General features: G+C 55.5%; 1 long non-coding RNA gene across 1 annotated transcript; it reads left to right on the top strand.

Moving 5' to 3' along the window:
- The first annotated feature begins 3,526 nt into the window (after window positions 1–3,526).
- On the top strand, window positions 3,527–4,931 carry LOC113209756 (uncharacterized). The gene is made up of 2 exons (XR_008011390.1): window positions 3,527–3,749; window positions 4,252–4,931. It is a non-coding gene; the product is annotated as an uncharacterized LOC113209756 (long non-coding RNA).
- Window positions 4,932–7,307: the final 2,376 nt, after the last annotated feature.

Below are 7,307 nucleotides of genomic sequence, written 5' to 3' on the forward strand. Positions count from 1 at the left end.
TTACAGATGGGTCCACACCCCTTGAATGACAGACTATTTATATGACGGAAGCAATCCGTACGATTCTGTTCTGTTTTTTCTGTGATTTTGAAGCACAGACTTCTGTGTTCACAAAATAACTGAAAATTTCTGTAACAGAAGCAATCCGTACACCTCTGTTGGGAATTTTTCTGTGGTTGTCTGTGGTTTTTCCACAGATTTTTTAACAGTGGTTGTCGCCTCGGCGGGTTTGCTTTTCCAGTTTTCACAGTTTGTCGGTCGGAACCAAGATCGCGTCGTCATATTATTGGTTCGCCCCCCGTCCCACCTCGCCCCGCACCATGGCCCACTGCCAGGAAAAAGTCCTACAAAACGCCGTCGGTTTGAAGTAAAACACGGCCAGGGCACGCCACGCTGCGCCACGGGCCGAAATGCTGCCCGGCAAAAGTCACGCAATGGGCGAAGCACGAATTCGCCCTCGTTTATTTCTTCTTCTTCTCTTCTTTCTCCGGCAACTGAAGCAGCAGCCCGGTCAGGTCGCTCGGTCAGCGTGGTGCCGCGGGGACCCCGTCGGCGGTGCCATGAGAAAGCAGCAAGCAAGCCCAAGCACTCTGCAAAGAGCCCGAGAAAGCCGCGGAGTCGCGGTAGCAGCAGCAGTAACCGCCCCCCGGCTGGCGACACGCCGCCGCCGCCGCCTGCACCTGGGTGAGGAGCCCCGGCGCATTTTGAGAGAGAAAACGCGAGCGTGAGTTGGTGGCTGAAGCCCACGTGAGAAAAGAAAAAATGAAGTAGAAAGAACGGAAGGAGTTGCTCTGAGAGAGATTACTGCACGGCGGCGACGGCGTGGCACTGCTGCTGCCGCCGCCGCGACGCGGACGATCATCGCCGTTGATCGGTTTTCATTTTCGTCCCTCAGAAAGCAACGAAAAGACCCTCGGACGACCGCGTCGTTTTTTTCCGCCGCAGTGCGTGACAAACCGGACGACTGCAGTGACCGCAGGACACCGCAGGAAGACGCCGCAGAGAGGGCTCTGGGTGGCGAGGGATCAGATCGACCACGGAGACAGAGGTAGAGGTGTTATAATGCTGGAGACCGTCCCAGCACCCAGCCAATACCAGTAGCTCTGCTATGTGGTGCGTCAAGTTACATGAGGTTCAAGCGGGACCACATTAAAGACGAAAGACATGTTTCAAAAATTCGATAAACTTCGGAGGTTTTTCCAGGATTGTTCCCCAAAGATAGGATGCCCGCGTTCAATTCTCCCCACGACGCGGCCCACGGCTCGCCCCACCCCGCCCCTGCCCCGCCCCGCCACAGGACGACGAGGCCCGTCCTAATCTACGCGGGGCATCGCAGGCCAGACCAGGCTTGGCCGGCCGACAGACAAGGTGTGAACGGTAGCCCCACAGCGAGGGCGTGGCGGGGCGGGGCCGGGCGGGGCGCACATTTTGCTGTAGTTGAGCGTTGCCTCTTATTATTTCGTTCCCCCTCGGCGCCCCGCTGGCCCGCTGCAGGACCGCTGCAGGACCGCTGCTGGGGGAGGGCGGAGGCTCCTCGTGCGTGGAGGTGAAGAGGACCCGGACGCCCGGACGGAGGAGGAAGAATGGTGGCGCGGGGGCGCGGGCCGCGGCTGCTGCGGGAGGCGGTACAGGACGGTACCGTAGTGCGCACTTCCTGGTGGGGCTTATCGCGGGGGCACATCGTCTCTGTCGCCATGCTCGTCATCGGGGTCCTCATCACGCTCCTCGTTCGTAGTCGGGGTCCTGGCCAACCCCCAGGGACCCCCCCCCTCACCCCCTCCTCAATCTCTCTGCGTGCCCCTTCATAATGTCATTTTCCAAAATCTTTCATTCCGGGGCTGCTGGAGCGGTGGCAACAGTAGCAGTCATTTCTTCATTTCTCGCTTCCACTATAGCTGTTTTCTTTCCCTCCCCCCTTTTTTTTCCTACCCTTTTCTTGCCCTTTTTGTTTGTGGCTCGCCGTGCGTTCGGGGCCCAAGTGCTTCATGATTGCTGCTGTCAGAAGGAACAACGGCGACAGGCGCGAAGGCATTGTGCAGCCCGCGCGGGGCGTGGCGGGGCGTGGCGGGGCGGGGCCAGAGTCGCTACCGACCTGACGAAGTGCGGGGCGTGTTGTGGCGGGGCGGGCGGGGCGGAGGCATTGCTGTCTCGGGACATTGCCACGTAATTGCTAATAGAAGTCTAGGGGCAGTCGTAGCGGGCAGGAGCAAGCGCCGGGCTGAGGCGTGGCGGGGCGTGGCGGGGCGTGGCGGGGCGTGGCGGTGTGTGGCGGGGCGGGGCGGCCAGGTGAAGCCGCTACCGACATGGTACAGCAGCGGCGCGGGGGAGGGCAAGTCCACGTCACGTTGTGTTCGCACCACGCTACGCCACGCCTCGGTCTTCTCATCCTGCTCCTTCTATTATTCGCGTTGAATCTCCTCTCCTCGTGGGTTTTGGGCGTTTACCTCCGGCGTGCCTCCGACGATGGGATGAGATGCCTGACTCGGGATAAAGTGTCATCATCAACACCATTATCATCACCATCGCCTCGCCTTCAGGGCTTCAGCAGCGGCCAGCAGTGCTGCAGCAGATCGAGGTGGGGTCTACGGTAAAGTCCTGCCTACGGTCTTCGTCTCGTCTCTTCGTCCATACGCTGCTGGCAGATAGTGGACGGGGTTCTGATCCAGGCTCGCAGCAGGACCACCCGCGGACGATTATTTCGGACGCAAAAAATAAAAACCAACAACAACACACTTTCCGCTTTAATCCTGTCGATTCCTCTCCTGCCTTGGGCGGGATTATGGGAAACACGAGCCGGGACGGAAGGCTGACGGGCCACCTCGGCGATATGCGACACACAAAAGCAGATCCAGCCATTTTCCCTTTGCGACGGCGAGATGTAATAAATTATTTCGGCAAACCTCGAGGACCAACGTCCATTTCCGAAATAAGGAGTTAAAGTAAAATTATCCCACAAAGAATACATTTGCATCACAGGTGCGGTATCTTTCAGAGTTGTACGATTGCTTTCCACCTTTTTTTTTTCAAACCTAAAGAACGATTTTTTAAATTCTGAGCGAACGGGACCATAAGGCACCACGGTGAGCGACGGTAGGCAAGCCCGCCCGCACGCCTGCATGCGGTACAGTCTGAGCAAAGTGGGGAAGGAACCTACCTGGACATTTACTCGTATACGTGCATTTATGCGTGGTAGTCCATCCATAGACCCCTTCATTACTTTGCTTACACTGTACCACATGCAGAGCTTGCCTCTGCTACCGTCGCTCGCCACGGAGCCTTATGGCACTTTGCGAGTAGGTTAACACGCCTTGGCGTGGACTCTGAAGCTACTTGAGCTGGACGAAAAACTAGAGGCGAAGCTGTGTGACCTGGTCGGGGGGACTGTCTATTTCTTAGCTTTTTAGTTCAGCTAATTTTTTCGGTCACTGAACTAAAAGGCTTATTCCATATCGCTCAGCCAATAAATTTTCATGGTCAACCGTCACACAGTGGGGAGCGGGGAGGGCAGGGGAGAAGATAAGAACAATGTTGCTGAATGTGCACTTGTGATTCGTTTGACGATCACATACTCCTCATCATCTCTGTTTTTCCTGCTCAGTTGAGAGCACGGTCGGTCCATAGTCTTCCATGTTACTATAAATATAACACTGTTCTGAACTTTGCATCAGTGTCACCCCAGTTTTCAAGAAAGTCGGACGTACTACATCGAGCGCTGCAGCCAAATACGGTGTGCCTACAGAAATAATACGGTACTTATAGTCTGGACCGAGGGGTTAAGATCTCAGGGAATCATGTGTACACCTGCCTGGGAATCATCAGGATTAAAATTAATCGAAATCAATAGAAATCGCTTAAACTAAGCGGGCAACTATAGTAGAACTGGTACAAATTGTGGTTGTGTACTGTATCTATTATTTCTCTCTATTGTGCTTTCTCCCTCTCGATTTTTCTCTATACCAGGTGGTTGATAAACCCCGCTCACTTCTGTAGTTATGCTGTACCGCAACGCACGAGTGCGGGCGGGCTTGCCTATCGCCCCTATCCACGGCGCCTTACGGCTCGAAGGAGTACGCGACCCCACCGCACGTAGGCATGAGGTACAGCATCTACAGAAGTGAGCGGGGTTTAACAGCCACCTGATATATCTTTTTGTGCTGTTGGGTTTTGACATCAAAGCTGGTAAAGAAAGTGCAGATTTTTTTTCTAACAATTGCATTTGGTCTACCACCGTCAACTCTTTTTTCTTTGCAGCACTACACGACGATTTAACACGGCGGCTCGGCAAGCTGTTAAACTGAAGATGGGCCTACGAATCAATAGTTCCCTGGGAATAGTCGTGTTCTGTCTGATCGGCTCTTCCTGGGGGTGGGAAAGATTCGAAGATATGGTTAAGTATCCGGGCGATCAAATAGCCTGCAGATTTTGGGGCTTGCAGACTCACTGGATGCTCGCGACTGAAACGAAGAATTGGGTAATAAACATTTTGCCAAAAGCAGGAGCTAGAAAGGGCAATCCGTCCCAAGTTGATGAAATGCATTATTCGAGCATTTCCGGAGTCAACTTTGATATGTGTTATAATTGGGGGCCAGGTCCACAGGGTGCCAATGCTGTAACCAGAGCAAGGCAGCATGTAAATGAAGATGTGTATTACCACGTGCTTACCTGTAACTGTGAACACTACGTGAAATACTGGGCTGGAGCAGACTATAACTTCAATCAATCAGGGTCCAGGGCATCGAAATGGTGCTCATTCTTTTCTTGGAAAATGCCAGCGATTGAAACCGCAGTCGAATACAATGTGGTTTCTCTTTGAAAATTAATTTAAATGTTGTTTTCATAGCTATTAAGAATATTGTAGTGAAACACCTGGTAACATCATACATGACAAACTGTAAACTGATAAAATTAAAGTGATTTATGTAAAAATTCTATCTCATCGCAAAAATCATATTTTGAAAAACTTAAAAGTTTGCCTTGAAGTTCGGTATATACACCCTGAAAACTATGCTCGTAGATTTTCCATGGACTTTTACATTTGTGGAGAGGGCACCCTAGAACAAGACACACAGGTCTCAAATTCGCATCGCCTGCTTTCATGACCCGTTCCTTGACGACACTTTTTCTTGAGAAACAAAATACCAATCTTGGAACCTCTTGCTGCTAATCTTCCCAGTAAACGCTCACACTCATGTCAGCCGAGACGGCGAGGCGGGGCCGATATTGGCGTGCCGATGGCGTGCCGGCCTGCTGCTGGCCTGGATCTCCTGGATGCGCTGGATGGGACGAGGAGCTGCTCCGTGGAGCTGCTCGGTGGAGCTGCTCCTTACCATCCCGCCTCGGCCGCTTGACGTTTGCTGGACGCGCAACGAGGTGTTTATGCCTCGTAAAAGGCTCTGCTGCCCGACCTGGACGCTGGACCGGCCTGCATGGTCTTCCCCGCCCGGCCGGTGCATCCCCGCGGCGAGGCAGGGCTGCCAGTGCCGCCAACGTGACCGGCCGACGGCGCAGTACGGCCACAGACACACCCACAGCCATGTTGAAAGCGGCCAGAGTCACAGCAACAGTCAACTTCCACATAGAGAACCTGCATTATTATACATGTATAATCAGGTTGCTGTAGCAACTAACTATTGACTCTGACAACTAATTCTTAGGTGCCACTGCGAATTTCCTGATTATCCCAAAATTAGCCAATGTATTAGTTCTGACGACTATTTTGTTTCTCCCTGATGATGATATACTCGCTAGAGGCTTAACAATAGTCAAGGCAACTCTCGCGCCAACCGAGTTGTGCCCGGGCGCCCGGGCGAGGGTTGGGATCAGGTGGGGGGGGACCGGTGCCGGCGGGACCCCCTGCGTACAGCCCCTCTCCCTCGAGGTCCTGGCGCGGGTGTGATCCGATACCGCTCGGCCCGCACGCCCCGCACCGCCCTGGACCGCCTGCGTCACCAGATACCCCCCCTCTCCCTCCCCTCCGGCCTTGTCGGCGACCCTCATCGAGTTACTACACGTCATTCGGCGGTTCGGGAGCACGGTGGAGAGGCCAGGGGGGAAGCGGACGACAGGATGCAGGATTTTACTCACGATTGACCAGGACTGCTGGGGCAACGGAGGGGAGGATGTCGAGACGTCGCCGCAAATTCAATGCCGCCGTCTCTTCTTCTCCGTCTCTCCCCCCTCTCCCATCTCTGCCTTCCGATTTGCCCGCGCAGCTGAGACGGGGATTTTATTCACCTCTCTTTTACTTTATTTCCCCCTGCTTTATCGCTAGCAGCTCTAGTAGCCCCTCCCCGCCCCTGTGCACCTGTGCGCCCGGGTACTTCCTCACCGGCGAGGAGTCGCCCGGGACGGGAGAGAAAGAGAGAGAGGGGGGGTGGGACAGCAGAGGAGAGAGAGGGAGAGAAAGAGGGAGAGAGAAGAGGTGGGCAGCGACCAGGAGCACCAAAAGAAGGAAAGAGACAGCGCCTGACGCGATGAAATTCCAGGATAGCGTAATTGATTTTATTGATGCCCGTCCGAGAGCCCAGAGCAGGATCATCGGCTCCGAGCTACTCGGCCAGGACCCACTCGGCGGGTCGCCCCCAACCCCCCCCCCCTCTCTCTCTCCCTCTCCCTTGGCTTCTCCTCTCTCTCAAGCAGGCGCCGCCACTGCTACCGCTGTCCTCAGCAGGGCACCGTGCGCGACGAGCGGCCACCACATTCGGATAACAGCGACACAACAGCAGGATGGCCCGGGCGGCGTGCGGTCCCCGCCGCCATCGCAGCTACGTCGGGAAAACTGATAACACTCAACATATATCAGCAAAAGCAAAATACGGCCACCCCGGCGAGGCTCGAACAGATGGGACCCTACGCGGGTCATTATCACACGCGCAGGACGCCACTGTTGTTGCCACGCCACACCGGCAGCTGCGCGGCAGAAGCGACTTGCTGCAGCTGCATCCGCGCGCACGACGTACGCGGACGAGAAGAGGAGGGTTTTATTCCCAACAGGAACACATATACGCAGTTTGCCAGTCATAAAAGGGGGCACGTAAAGCAAAGCCGCTGCAGCTAGCAGTCGTCCTGGCCGCCCCGCCCGGCCCACCGCGCGCCGCCTGCCGGCCGGCCTTCCCTCCTGCCCTGCGCGCCGCGCGCTCCGCCGCGGACCGGGGCGGGGACGAGACGAGACGCCCATAGAGCTGCACGCCGCCCCGCCCCGCCACTCTGTGCCTCATAAAAGTATTCCGCGTACCGCCCCGCACTGTGATTGAATGTGGAGGAATGCACGGTATAAATTAGCGGACCTCGAGGTGGCGGGGGGGGGG

Source organism: Frankliniella occidentalis, unplaced genomic scaffold (assembly GCF_000697945.3).
Source record: "Frankliniella occidentalis isolate FOCC.00 unplaced genomic scaffold, Focc_3.1 Scaffold101, whole genome shotgun sequence".
NCBI classification, from domain to species: Eukaryota; Metazoa; Arthropoda; class Insecta; order Thysanoptera; family Thripidae; genus Frankliniella; species Frankliniella occidentalis.